Source organism: Cervus elaphus, chromosome 22, assembly GCF_910594005.1.
Source record: "Cervus elaphus chromosome 22, mCerEla1.1, whole genome shotgun sequence".
Lineage (NCBI taxonomy): Eukaryota > Metazoa > Chordata > Mammalia > Artiodactyla > Cervidae > Cervus > Cervus elaphus.
Genome location: NC_057836.1, coordinates 39,338,275 through 39,352,526, shown reverse-complemented (window position 1 = coordinate 39,352,526; position 14,252 = coordinate 39,338,275).

Below are 14,252 nucleotides of genomic sequence, written 5' to 3'. Positions count from 1 at the left end.
TAGATGAACCCCAAGGGAATTTTCACCTAATCGGATACCTGGTAAGAAGCCATTACTTCCAGACCTTTACAGTTACCAGGAACGAAAAATACCTGCACTTTATCCATATGGAGGGCTACGCTTGGTAACAGAATCACTTGTTTGTGTATCCTCAGTCATGTCTGACTCTTTGCAACCCCATGGAGTGAAGCCTGCCAGGCTCCTCTGTCCATGGGATTTTCCAGGCAAGAATACTGGAATACGTTGTCATTTCCTTCTTCAGGGGACCTTCCTGACCCAGGGATTGAACACACATCTCCTGCATTGGCAGGCGGATTTTTTGCCACTAGTGTCACCTGGGATGCTTAGGGTCATAATGCTGCTATGAAAACTAACAATCCCACTCTGACAGTTTGAGGCTATTTATCGAAACAAAGTCTTTCCTTCACTGTGGTCATCCTGAAGTCCGCACCCTGTAAATTTCATGATTCAGCAGCTGCAGACAGTGTCTTTGTGCAAGCCATACATGAAAGACCTTCTCTGCTGTCGGAGTTTACATTTGTTTCCCTCCTAAAGAAAAGATTAGCCTTTAAGAAGCTGCTTCTGTGATGAGGGAGCAAAAAGTCCCAGGCAAGCTTCTATTACTGCTTGTCATCCAGGAAGCTATCAGCATGGGAATAGCCTCACGATGCTCACTGGACATTTCTTAAATCTGTCAGTGGTCAGAGAGCTTAGTTTAACTAGGAAGGTAAACTGATATAGATAAGATGGATAGATAGATAGGAGAAACTTTTGAATGATAATCCTGGCTGTGCTGTGGATTCCAAGACATGGCGAGGTAATTCATAGACACAAGCTGTCCAGGAAAGTTTCTAGGGCAAGGGTTGTGTGATTTAGCACAAGGGCATTTTGTGCTGCAGTTATAGCCTCTCAGAGAAGGCACCAGGGATTTGCTGTCCCCTAGTTATTGCCCATAGTGTGGTTGGCTAAGAACTGTCTCTGCCAATTAAAGATGTCTGGAGAGAAGCAACAGAGCCTTCTGAGGCTCAGTGTGTTTGCTTTGTCCAGCTGCCTCTCACACTTCTTTCAAAACAGCTTCCTAAGCTTTTGTGTGGGCCTTTTAAACTAATGCAACTTGTCTTCCTTGGCCTTTTAATAGAAACTGCTTCTGCTCCTTATTAAATTGATCTTCTTAGATGGGGCAGTGCAGGGGAGCAAGCTTGGCATTTAATTGTCCAGAGACTTGACAAGCCCTAATCCTGCTTTTATTACTTGGGCATTGTCTGTCTTGGCTTGTCTACATTAAAAGCCTTGTTTCTCCTACTTTGAGTGAGACAAATGGAGAGAACCCATTAAATGCTGAATATGTCTACTCTAAATGTAACAAAAGCAGCTAAGTCACATAGGAGTGCTGAATTGCCTTTTTTCAAAGTTTTGAGTTAAGGAAGTAGGTAATTCTCTTGCTTCCTTAATTGGTACAATCTTTCTTTACTGATGTAGATACAACCAGTCCTCATTTGTAATTGCTTCTGAACTTGGGGAATGTTGGCCTAGTTTTGGGTTTTTTGTGGTTTTTTTTGGTTTTATTTTTTCTCCACATAATTGTGCATTGCTTAAATATTTTTAATAATGTTTTGCCAGAAATTCAATGCTAAAAAGTATATCATGCCAGGCAGAGCCTACTGGCAGAAGAAGGGGGAAATAAAACAAAACAAAATAGGAAATCAAGAGAAAGAACCAGTCTGGAAGAAAGTTTTGCCACTTTTTCTTCTTAATGTAGATCTTTTAGCTAAGGAATTTCTGCCATCTTGTGAAAACAGAGAGCACTGTATGAGCAAGTTGCCAGCAGCCCCGCAAAAGCCAGAAACTCAGGATCTGAAGAAAGGGGACTTTCTAATATATGGACTTGATAGTAATGTTAATACCAAGTGAACTAAAATTTATTTAATGCTGGTAGCTTTTTCCCAGTAGCTCCAAATCATGCATGTAGGGAAAAAGCAAATTAGCCAAGATGGCATAGTCAGTCTCTCTCTCCCCACAGCCCCTGGCTCTTGCCCCAAGTTTTGTAAATAATGATTACGTAAGAGCTGAGGTCACTTACATCACTTGTGCATGCACATCACGAGGTACTCACTGGGCCACGGGCTACTTTTGTTCTGTAAGTATATATGAGAGTCACCTAGAAAAAGCCCTGGAGGGTTGTGTGCAGTTATGTTGTATTATGTTGTGTCTGCTGCTGTGGCTGCTGGGCCAGCTTGGAGAGAATAAACACATCTGCAATTCCTATGGCTCCTCGCATTTTCTTCCAGCCTCCTAGCTCACGCCTTGCCTACCACAGGTTCAGCAAATAGTGCACACAGTGAGATACAACTGGACAACTGGTGCTGGGAGCAGCACCAACAATACAAAGCATTATTGAATGGTGATTTATCTTAACACTCTGTGTCAATTGGTTTTCTCATTGAGGGGAAATTTACCAATGTTTTATTTTGATAATGGAATATGTCAGGATAAAAGAACAAGCAAACCATGCCTAATTTAGAGCTTTTTGTACAATCAAATGACCTAACATGTTTACTTGAAGGGTATGTCTCCCTCAGGTGAGTGCTCTGAACAAGCATGGGCACCTTAGAGAAAGAGAGGTACCATCAGAGGGCTCCCCAGCTAGATCCATAGCATGACCAGGCCATTTTAAATCTTGGAAATATCCTTCAGGAAGTAGAAGATCCAGGGGCATTGTAATTTTAAGCGCCGTTTTAGTTATGATGTCACAGCCTCTGACTAGGGCAGAATAATTCAGGTTTTCAAACTTTAGGAGGATGTGATGTCCATCTGGATTCTTTCTTTCCCTTGTGGGTCAACATTTCTCAAAATACCTTCCTGAAAATACTAGCTTTGAGGGATTTTTACAGTTATTCTTAAATGGGCAGAGTGGGAGCAGGCTGTTTTCCTGTCAAAAAAAAAAAAACTTAGCACATGTTAGGTTGAGCAAAGATAAATAGATTTCTTTATTGCAAGAGCCTTTAACATACTAATGAACTCTGCGAAACTTTAAGAAATATGGATACAGGGTCTCCTGAAGAATGATTTTAAGGGAAAGCATTTCTCAAGAGCAGCATTCCATTTGGGGTCAAACATGCAGGATTATGTCCTGTCCTGTGTGTGTGCTCAGTCGTGTCTGACTCTTTTGTGACCCCATGGACTGTAGCCCTCCTCTGTCCATGGAATTTTCCAGGCAAGAATACTGGAGTGGTTTACCATTTCCTTCTCCAGGGTTGGAACCTGGGTCTCCTGCATTGCAGGCAGATTCTTTACCACCAGCGTCACCTGGGAAGCCCATGCAAGATTATAACTCAGTTATAATGCCTAGTTTATGCCACAAAAAAGAGTGAGCTGGGATTAACAGTATAACCTTGACTCTTAGGAATAATGTTTGGTTTTTGCTTACTGCCATGTTATGCACTGGGAATACAACTATGTCACTGAAAACTGGATAAGAACCAGATGAATCTTTTGTATTTATTAATACAAATCTTAAGATATGTGGGTAATACTGTTAGGGATGGTAGTGGTGGTGACGGTGCTTTCTTCCAAGCTAGTCAAAATGAAAACAACAACAAAAAAACAGAATTAAAAAAAAAATGATTAGAATCAAAGAGAAGTAATGAATTCTTTTTTATATGTCTTCTTTAGAAGCCAAGAATTCACACAAATGATAACATTTTCTGAATTTATAAATTTCTGGAAAGCAAAGAATATTCTTACTCATATTTGTACATCCTATAATGCTTACTCTGGTCTCTTGCATCTGTTATATAATTGATGATGCTTTTAACTGAATTTCTCATCAGAAAACAGTCAACACACATCATACTATTAGAATGTCCTAATTTACCTGCAAAGATGAAAAACTAAAATTAAACTTTTCTCTAAAACATTTTGAGTTTGAAGTTTCAGAAATACAAGGTAAAACATTTTGAAAGATTTTCTTTTAAAATTTGAAATGTACCAAACTAATTTAAATGAGACAATAGGATTACTTTTTATTTGCTGTAAATCTAAATGTTTTTGTCCCATCAGCATAAGTAATAATCCTAAACCTTCTGGTTATTCTAAGTAAACATAATCCTATCTTATTCCTTCTTATAAAGCCACAGACACCCAAGAGAGATTTGTGCTTCTTTATGTTTTCCTTTAATTCTATTAAATGGAAGCATTGAAAGAAAGTGAAAGAGTGAAAATGAAAGTCTTATTCTGCAAACCCATGAACTATACAGCCCATGGAATCCTCCAGGCCAGAATACTGGAGTGGGTAGCCTTTCCCTTCTCTAGGGGATCTTCCCAACCTAGGGATTGAACCCAGGTCTCACACATTGCAGGCAGATTCTTTACCAGCTGAACCACAAGGGAAGCCCAAATGGAAGCATTGGTGTTTGTCAGTTATGGGATAATTGTAATAGAGTATATGGTGATAACATTTATCATGGATGTGAAGTAAGTTGTATGCTCAACCTAGATCTCAAGATGGAATACAAAATAAAGGGGACATACGACACAAAAAGTGAATGCCATTATTATTTGATTGAAGAACATTTTAAAAGTAAAACTAAGTTAAAAAAATTAAACTTAATTTGAACACTAGGTACAATTTATTAATAACAAAAGTTGAGAAAGACTAACACTGAGGATGATTGAAGAATTAGATACTGAGGCAGAAAGGTCATTTTAGCACCATGAAGCACCTTAAAAAAAAAGAAGAAGAAGAAGGAAATAAAAAAATGAAAGAAAAATAAGTATAGTTATTATAGTATTTATTTAGAATTCAGAACTAGGTAGTATTTATTATTTTACTTTACTATTGATACTTTTGGATTTTTATAGCCACTTATTTCTTTGGATATAGTTCTAAGGACTCATTTTTTAAAAATTATTGCTGTTTTTCTATCTCCTTTATTTAAAACTGAAACAATAGAAAGGCTGGGAAAATTCCTTCTTATACCTTCTTGGGTCTCTAGATCATATAATACAATAAAAAATTGATTTCAAGTATCATGTAGATGTGTATTTTTGTTGTTGTTGTTGGCTTTTTTTTTTCCCCAGGAAAGTGAGCTTTAGTGGCCTGAAATGAAAATAATGTTTCATTCTAATGAAAGATACCCTGTGGTTATATTATAACATTGTGCTGCATGTGGCTCCCCAAGAGAAGGATGGCAGAGATTCTTTTAAATTTCATTTTCCAAGACCTAAGCAAGAGATCAATACTATAATCTTCCCTTTTCAAGTCACATAAATTTCCAGTAACTGCTTTCTTGAATTAGTACATATGAATTCAATTTAGAAAAAAACAATTATTTTGAAGCCTAGAAGAGATTTCTTTTCACAATAAAAGGGGTTCAAGAAAAACCAACATAGGAATTCTTTTCTCCAATTCCACTGCATTAGCTCCTGATGACTGTCCCAGCTAATGACTGTACCGTTCACTTGTATAGTACTTTATTTTCAAAGTATGGCATTTTCTTTATTTCATGAGAGCTGCACAATGAGTGTGCAAAGCAGATCAGAATGAAGAGAAAGTGAGGTCCTGAGAGAGTAAAATGACTTGTAGAATGTCACAAAACTAATTGATGACAAGACCTGGATTGTCACCTTGGTTTAAAGTCTGGTTTTTTTGTTTGTTGTAAGTAGAATGTCTGCATTTCAGGGTAGATAATTCAATCCAGTAGTTTAAAATAATTATAATAATTAGCATCTATATAATACCTTCCACTTTACAGAGTTTCTCTTATTTAATGTTCAGGGCAATGTTAGCCATAACAAGGTTTTCATCCTCGTCCTCATTTTACAGATGAGGGAAACTAGGCTCAGAGATCTCATATGACCTTAGCCTAGACTGGAACAGACTTGGGATTGAACTTCTGCCTTTAAACTTCTGTTCACTTTTCATTACTCAGCTGGCCAGTAGCTCAGCAATCCAAAAAAATGCTTATGCTCAAATTTAATGGTGTGCGTTTTTCATATTGGAGAAAAAGTACACTCCTAACTCTGTCTTTCTGAAGGAGACATTAAATTTGGTTTACATTCCCCTGAGCCACTATCTGTAAGTGCAGAGAGAACTGACCCAGAAAATGACAGGACTAACCCACATTTAGATAACTCTGAGCTTTATTTCCACTTTCCTTAAGATATTTATATTTCTAAGTAGCAAAGGGTCAGAGTCTGGAAGCTGGGAATAATATTTCAAATTTGACTTGATTTGTTTTAGATGTGTTTTGTCTCTGCCTTACAACACCACATTGATTTTGCTTGGTTTCTTTCTTTAAAGTATGTCCTTTAAAATTGTTGTTCTTTTTAAAAAGTTTTTTTGAAAATTTGTTCATTCTAAGACCCAATGTTCTTTAATGAATTAATTAGATTAGATATGGGCACCTCTACAAGGTAGAGACTATCTTTATTCCTGTTTTAAAATAAGCAAATTATGCCCCAGACTCCCGGAAGAAGACCAGGGAATAGAATCCAGAGCTATTCACTCTGAGGACTCACATTTTTTACTACCTCATCCCACTGCTTCCTGGGAGTCACCCCAGAGCTGAAATATTCCCCAGAATCCTTTATTAATGACTCTCACTGAAATAAATGTGAGATTTTTGACCAGCCCAAATGCTCTAAAAATGAGGGCCTAACATTCCTGTGAGGGCCTAACATTCCTGTGAGGAAAGTTCTGTAGTGCTGGGGACACATTGTATTTGGATCCTTGGACCGGTAAGACAGATAACTATGTTTGAGTCTTTTCACATCAAAAGATTTTCTGAATATTATTCTAGTACTTTGGCATCTTCCACAAACATTGTTCTTCCATGAATCTAGATCAGGCAAGATTCTGTGCAGTAGCGTTCCAGTGGAGAGATTGATAAGGAATATCTTTTTGTATGATATTCTTCATTTATATTAATTGCCATTGGCTTTGTTTAGAAATTGAAATATAAAACAGTTTGTTTTTTCCTGAAAACTGGCAAAATTAGAAACTGTTTTTGTAGATAAGCAGAAGCGCATATATGCCCAGGTTAATATAATAGACTATTGCAAATTGGGATGTTAGAAAAGCATTTTGTGGATCCTTGGATGAAGTATTGCTGCTTGTTTTTGAAGCCAAAGATGAAAGGTACATGAGAGAATCACATCTTCCCCCACACCTAAAACTACCTTTTCACTACATAAAACGTGGTCATTGTAATATATTAGAAGCAAAACTTAGAAGAAAATGTAGTAGTTTAATAATTGAAAAGTACAGACATACCTTGTTTTATTGTGCTTCACTTTATTATGCTTTGCAGATAGTTTTATTTATTTATTTTACAAATTGGAGGTTTGTGGCAATCGTGCATCAAGCAAGTCTATTGGCACTATTTTTCCAATTGCATTTACTCACTTTGTCTCTCTGTATCACATATTCATAATTTGTACAATATTGCAAACCTCTTCATTATCATTATATTTGTTACAGTGATTTGTGATCAATGATCTTTGATGTTACTATTATAATTTTGGGAGGCATCCTGAACTGCATCCATATGAGATGGCAAACTTAATTGATAAATGCTATGTTCTGACTGCTCCACCAACTGGCCATTACTCTGTCTCCTCCTCCTTGGGCCGTCCTATTCCCTGAGATACAACAATATTGACATTAGGCCAGTCAATAACTCTAAAATGACCTCTAAGTGTTCAAGTGAAAGGAGGAGTTGCACATCCCCTATGTTAAATCAAAAACAAGAAATGACCAAGCTTAGTGTCAAAAGCTTAGATAGACTGAAAGTGAGGCCTCTTGCATTGGACCATTAGCCAAGTTGTGAATGAAAAGGAAAAGTTCTTGAAGGAAATTAAAAGTGCTACTTCAGTGAACACACAAATAATAATAAATAAATAAAGTGAAATAGCCTTGTTGATGATATGGAGAAAGTTGTAGTGGTCTGGATAAATCAGACTGGCCACAGCTTTCCCTTGAATCAAAGCCTAATCCAGAGCAAGGGTCTAACTCTCTCCAATCTTATAAAGGTTGACAGAAGTGAGGAAGCTGCTGAAGAAACATTTGAAGCTAGCAAAAGTTGGTTCATGAAGTTTAAGGAGAGAAGCCATCTCCATAACACAATAGTGCAAGGATGAAGCAAGTGCTAATGTAGGAGCTGCAGCAAGTTTACCTAGAAGATCTAGCGCAGATCATTAATGTAAGTGGCTGCCCTAAACAACATATTTTCAATGTAGACAAAAAAGCCTTCTATTGACAGAAGATGCCATCTAAGACTTTCATAGCTAGAGAGGAGAAGTCAATGCCTGTCTTCAAAGCTTCAAGAGACAGTCTAACTCTCTTGTTAGAGGCTGATGCAACTGGTGACTTGAAGTTGAAGCCAATGCTCATTTATCATTCTGAAATTCCCAGGGCCCTTCAGAATTATGCTAAATCAATTTACCTGTGCTCTATAAATGAAACAACAAAACCTGGATGACAGCATATCTGTTCATAGCATGGTTTACTGAATATTTTCAGTCCACTGTTGAGACCTACTGCTCAGAAAAAAAAAAAAAAAAAATCCTTTCAAACTAATACTGTTCACTGACAATGTACCTGGTCATTCAAGAGATGAGAGTTATACTGCTTTCATGCCTGCTAACACAACATCCATTCTGCAGCCCATGGATCAAGGAGAAATTTTGGCTTTCAAATCTTATGATTTAAGAAATTCCTTTGGATGGATCTGGGCAAAGTAAATAAAAAACTTGCAAAGGATTCACCATTCTAGATGTCATTAAGAACATTCATGATTCATAGGAATAAATCAAAATATAAACATTCACAAGAGTTTGGAAGAAGCTAATTTCAATCCTTATGATGACTTTGAGGGGGTTAAGATTTTAATTGAGGAAGAAACTGACAATATGGTAGAAATATCAAGAGAACTAGAATTAGAAGTGGAGCCTGAAGATTGGACTGAATTGCTACAATCTCATGATAAAACCTGAAGGGATGAGGAATTGCTTCTAATGAATGAGCAAAGAAAGTAGTTTCTTGAAGTGGAGTGTACTCCTTGTGAAGATGCTATGAAGACTGCCAAGTATTTAGAATATTGTGCAAGCTTAGTTGATAAAGCAGTGGCATGGTGTGAGAAAACTGATTCTTCTTTTGAAATAAATTCCACTATGGGAACAATACTATCAAACAGCATTGCATTCTACAGGATTATACATGAAAGGGTCAATAGATGCAGCAAAATTCATTGTTGTCTTATCTTAAGAAATTGCCACAGCTATCCCAAACTTCAGCAGCCACACCCGGATCAATCAGCAACCACCAACATCAAGGCAAGATCCTCCACCCACAAAAGGATTACTGCTCTCTGAAGGCTCAAATGATGTTTAGCATTTTTTAGCAATAAAATATTTTTAAATTAAGGTATATAAATTGCCTTTTGACATAATGCAGTTACACACTTAATAGACTACAGTATACTATAAGCATAAATTTTATGCACTGAGAAATAAAATCATTTGTCTGACTTGCTTTATTGTGATATTCACCTTACTGCAATGGTCTGGAACCAAACCCATAATGTATCCAATGTATGCTAGCATAGAAAATTGATTTGATAATTAGATATACTAAATATTTCTTAATCTCATTCTTTGGTAAATTGATTTTCAAGAGAATAAAAGATTAAGAAAGGGATAGCAACCATTCAATTTGGGGGAAATTTTTTAATATATCTTTGGAATAAGCCACACCACTTTTCAGTTTTAAATGGATGTTCAGAGACTCAAGACAGCAGATCTCTCTTTTCCAGCTCTTTCCCTGAAGCCCCAAAGAATCTAAAACTCCAGTCCCAACTGATATGACCAGATTGCAATGCTGATACTCCAGCTAGAATCTGCACTTGGCAAGTTCTGCACATATATCACCCCTTGATGGAAACATTAATATTCAAGCTACATCCAACCTTCCTTCTCCTTCTTCTCACCCTCCTTATGTTCTTTTCATCTCTTCCTTGTCCACATTGTACATAGCCCTTGCCAGGGCTCTTTGACCAAATTTTTTAAGTTTACACCTCATAGCATCCCACCATCCTCCTCAATGACATCTCACACTGTCCTGAACTTACACCTATATCTTCAAGCACTTCAGCCTCAGGGCCACCGTATTCTGTTGCTATCCATCTTATGCCGTTGTCCTTGATGACTGTCAATACTGATCCCCCCTCCTCCTCTGTACCCTTCACTCTGGGGCCTTTCATTTCTATTCTTTCTTAGACACTCACTACTATGGTCAAGCCATTGACTTCTTTATCACTGAGACCTTTTATTATTTTAATACCTGAATATTGAAATGTTCCTTTTGACCATAACATCTTTTCTCTTGTGTTCCTCCTTTCCAACACTCCTCATCCCATACTGACTGGCATCTGGGTCGTGATTAAGATTACATCCTCCATCAGCATGACAGGCCTTGGCCAACCTGAGATGGTAACTCCATGCATGCCTGGAGACAAAACTGAAGCAAATAAGCGATATATGTAAAATGTCAGAATGTTTAGAATTCGGGCATTGGGTTTATGAATGCACAGGGGGGAAAAATACCTAGTTGACTTCAAAGAAACTTTAAAAAAAAAAAAATTGTTACAACAAAGCTTGGAAAAACTAATGTAGAAAGACAAAGGAAAAAAGGGTCTAAGAGCCTATCAGTTCCTGTAGCCATTGGCAGTGACAGCTCACACAGTGACTTTTTAAAAAGATAGTGAAGAAACATTTACCTCATTCTTCTCAGAGGACAGTGACACAATGAAAACTCCTCCAATTTATCATCTTTCCTCTTCCACAGGCTCTTCTTTCTTCTCTGATTCAGACGCAGATCCCAGCTCTTTCAGTAGCATCAGCACCAGCACAGATGACAATTCCAAGAATGAACCACCAAAGAAGAGATGAAATTGCTCCAGCCATATTGGACTCATGAGATGAAAACACTGATGTGATTTTTAGAAGAGAATTTAAAAGTGTGTTAAGGCCAAGTAGGTCACTGCTCAAAATTCCTAGAGTTTAAAATTTTCTAAATTTTTGCATAGTAAGAGCATAATCATAATTACTAGTGGAGTACTTATATACTTTTTATTTTAAGGGTAAATCTTGGTTTTCTTTTTCATCTTTAAAATGTATCTTTAGAACTTAATCAAAACTGAATTCCAGAAAATTTATTTTTCTAATGAATTGTTATCTTTTCTCCCTGTGAATCAAATGTTATTGGTATATATCAGACATATGTTTAGTATATCTTAGTGGTATTTATCAGATCTGTTTTCAGGATAGTACGTCAGAATATCTGGCAGTGAATTCCTAATGAAAGGCTGAAGGTTTTTTCTCTAAAATGATGAGCAAGACTAGGGCACTCACTTTCAACACTCTTGTTTAACGCAGTGCTGGAAATCCAAACCAGAGCAATTAGGCAAGAAAAAGACAGACTTTCAAATCAGGAAAAAAGAAGTAAGATTGTCTCTGTTTCTAAAGGACATGATCTTATATATAGAAAAGTCCAAAGATGCCACCAAAAAACTGAACTAATAAATTCAGTAATGTTGCAGGATACGAAAACCAGATGCATATTATTCAGTCATAAAAAGAAGGAAATCTTGCATTTGAGATATAAGATGGATGAACCTTGAAGGCATTATGTTAAGCAAAATAAGTCAGACAGAGAAAGATATATACTGCATAATCTCACTTATATGTGGAATCTAAAATGTCATACTCATAGGAACAGAGTGGTTGTTACCAGGGCTTGAGAGATGGCGAAACTGGGAAGATGAGAGTTGAAGGGTAAAACTTTCAGTCACAAGATGAATAAGTTCTGGGGACCTAATGTACAGCATGGTGACTAAAGTTAACAACACTGTATTAAATACTTGAAATTTTCTAAGAGAATAGATTTTAAATGTTTTTAGCACAAATACGTACACAAGGTTTAAGGAGACAAACAAACTTCCTAGATGATTAGTTTTTTAGGAGTTACTGAAATCAGAAACAGGAGAGGGTACTAAAAAGACATACAGGAAATTTCAGATAATTATTATGCTCTTTCTTAATATGAAAGAGACATTTACTCTGACAACAGAGACAATCCCTGAAATGGCATCAGCACTATGAAAAACTTATTAATGCATGTGTTTTAACAGTGCAATAAAGAATTTAGGGAAACTGGAAGCAAGTATTGACTTTGGCTTCATCTTAACTAAATATCATAGAGAAGGAAATGGCAACCCACTCCAGTATTCTTGCCTGGAGAATCCTATGGACAGAGGAGCCTGGCGGGCTACAGTCCATGGGGTCACAAAGAGTCAGACATGAATGAGCAATACACACAATAACTGAGTATCATATGAGCCGTGTGAACTGGATTGATAGATATATTCAGAAAAGAAAAATAATAAAATATAACTTTCCCTGAATTAGTCAGGTGCTTGTGATATGTAACAAAGTCTGCACATTTTTTTCCACATTACATTGATAAAGCCTGAAATCCATAGGTGATAAGTGTTGAACAAATGGAAAAAATGAAAATGAATGAAACTGCTATACAAGTAGGTAACACTATAGCGCATATTCAGTCCAGTTAGTCACAGATCCACTTTAGTCTGAAGTTAGAGAAAAGAATGCTTGAATCCCTTGTGAAAAGCTTGTGAAATTAAGGGCAATATACTCTGAACCCACACTTCTGACTCTAAGGACTTCTGTTAAGGATATGCAGTTGGCACTGGACCTAGGAAATTCTAGTTGCTATGGTCTGAATGTTTGTGTCTCCCCAAAATTCATGACAAACCTAGACAGCATATTGAAAAGCAGAGACATCACTTTGCTGCCAAAGTGATGTAGTCAAAGACAAAGTGATGTAGACACATGTAGTCAAAGATATGGCTTTTCTAGTAGTCACGTACAGATGTGAAAGTTGGACCACAAAGAAGGCTGAGCACAGAAGAATTGAGGCTTTTGAAATGTGGTGCTGGAGAAGACTCTTGAGAGTCCCTTGGACAGCAAAGAGATCAAACCAGTCAATCCTAAAGGAAATCAACCCTGAATATTCATTGGAGGGACTGAGGCTGAACCTGAAACTCCAATACTTTGGTCACCTGATGTGGCCAAAGAGCTGACTCACTGGAAAAGAACTTGATGCTGAGAAAGATTGAAGCCAGGAGGAAAAGGGGGATGACTGAGGATGAGATTGTTAGGTGGCCTCACCGACTTGATGGATATGAGTTTGAGCAAACTCTGGGAGATGGTGAAGGATAGGGAAGTTTGGCATGCTGCAGTTCATGTGGTTGCAAAGAGTCGGACATGACTTAGTGACTGAACAATAACAACAAAAATTTCAGACTCTGAAATCCTAATTACCAATGTGATGATAGACAGGGACTTTGGGAAGTAATTAAGTCTTGAATGAGATTAATGCTCTCATCAGTTCTGTCAGTTCAGTTGCTCAGTTGTGTCTGACTCTTTGTGACCCCATGAACCGCAGCACGCCAGGCTTCCCTGTCCATCACCAACTCCTAGAGCTTGCTCAAACTCATGGCCATTGAGTCAGTGATGCCATCCAACCATCTCATTCTCTGTCGACCCCTTCTCCTCCTGCCTTCAATCTTTCCCAGCATCAGGGTCTTGTCCAATGAGTCAGTTCTTCACATCAAGTGGCCAAAGTATTGGAGTTTCAGCTTCAGCATCAGTCCTTTCAATGAATATTAAGGACTCATAAAAGACTAATTAAAAAACACTTTCATAAAAGAGACCTAAGAGAGCTCCCCTGCCCCTTCCACTGCGTGATGATGTAATGAGAAGTCTTCCACCTAGACAAGAGTCCTCACCAGTCCACATTGGCACCCTGACCTCAGCCTTTCAGCCTTCAGACCATTTGGAATAAATGTTTGTGGATTATAAGCCACCCAGTCTGTGGTGTTTTGTTATAGCAGTCTGGACTAAGTTGCTGGTTAAATAAGATAAGCAAAGAAAAACAGTTATTCTAGGCTAAAGCAATATTACTTTCCTCTAGTAATCTCTGGCACTTCCTTAGCCAATAGTGCAAACAGTTACTAATACATAGTTATCTATGGCCTTTCCTCTAGATCTGCATTTACCAAATTTTAGTGTCATAAGTATTACTTAGAGTACATATTACAACTCCTGGCTCTAGGCTTTTCAATGATATAGTGGATGTGGAGCAGGGCCCAGAAATCAGTATTCATAATCAG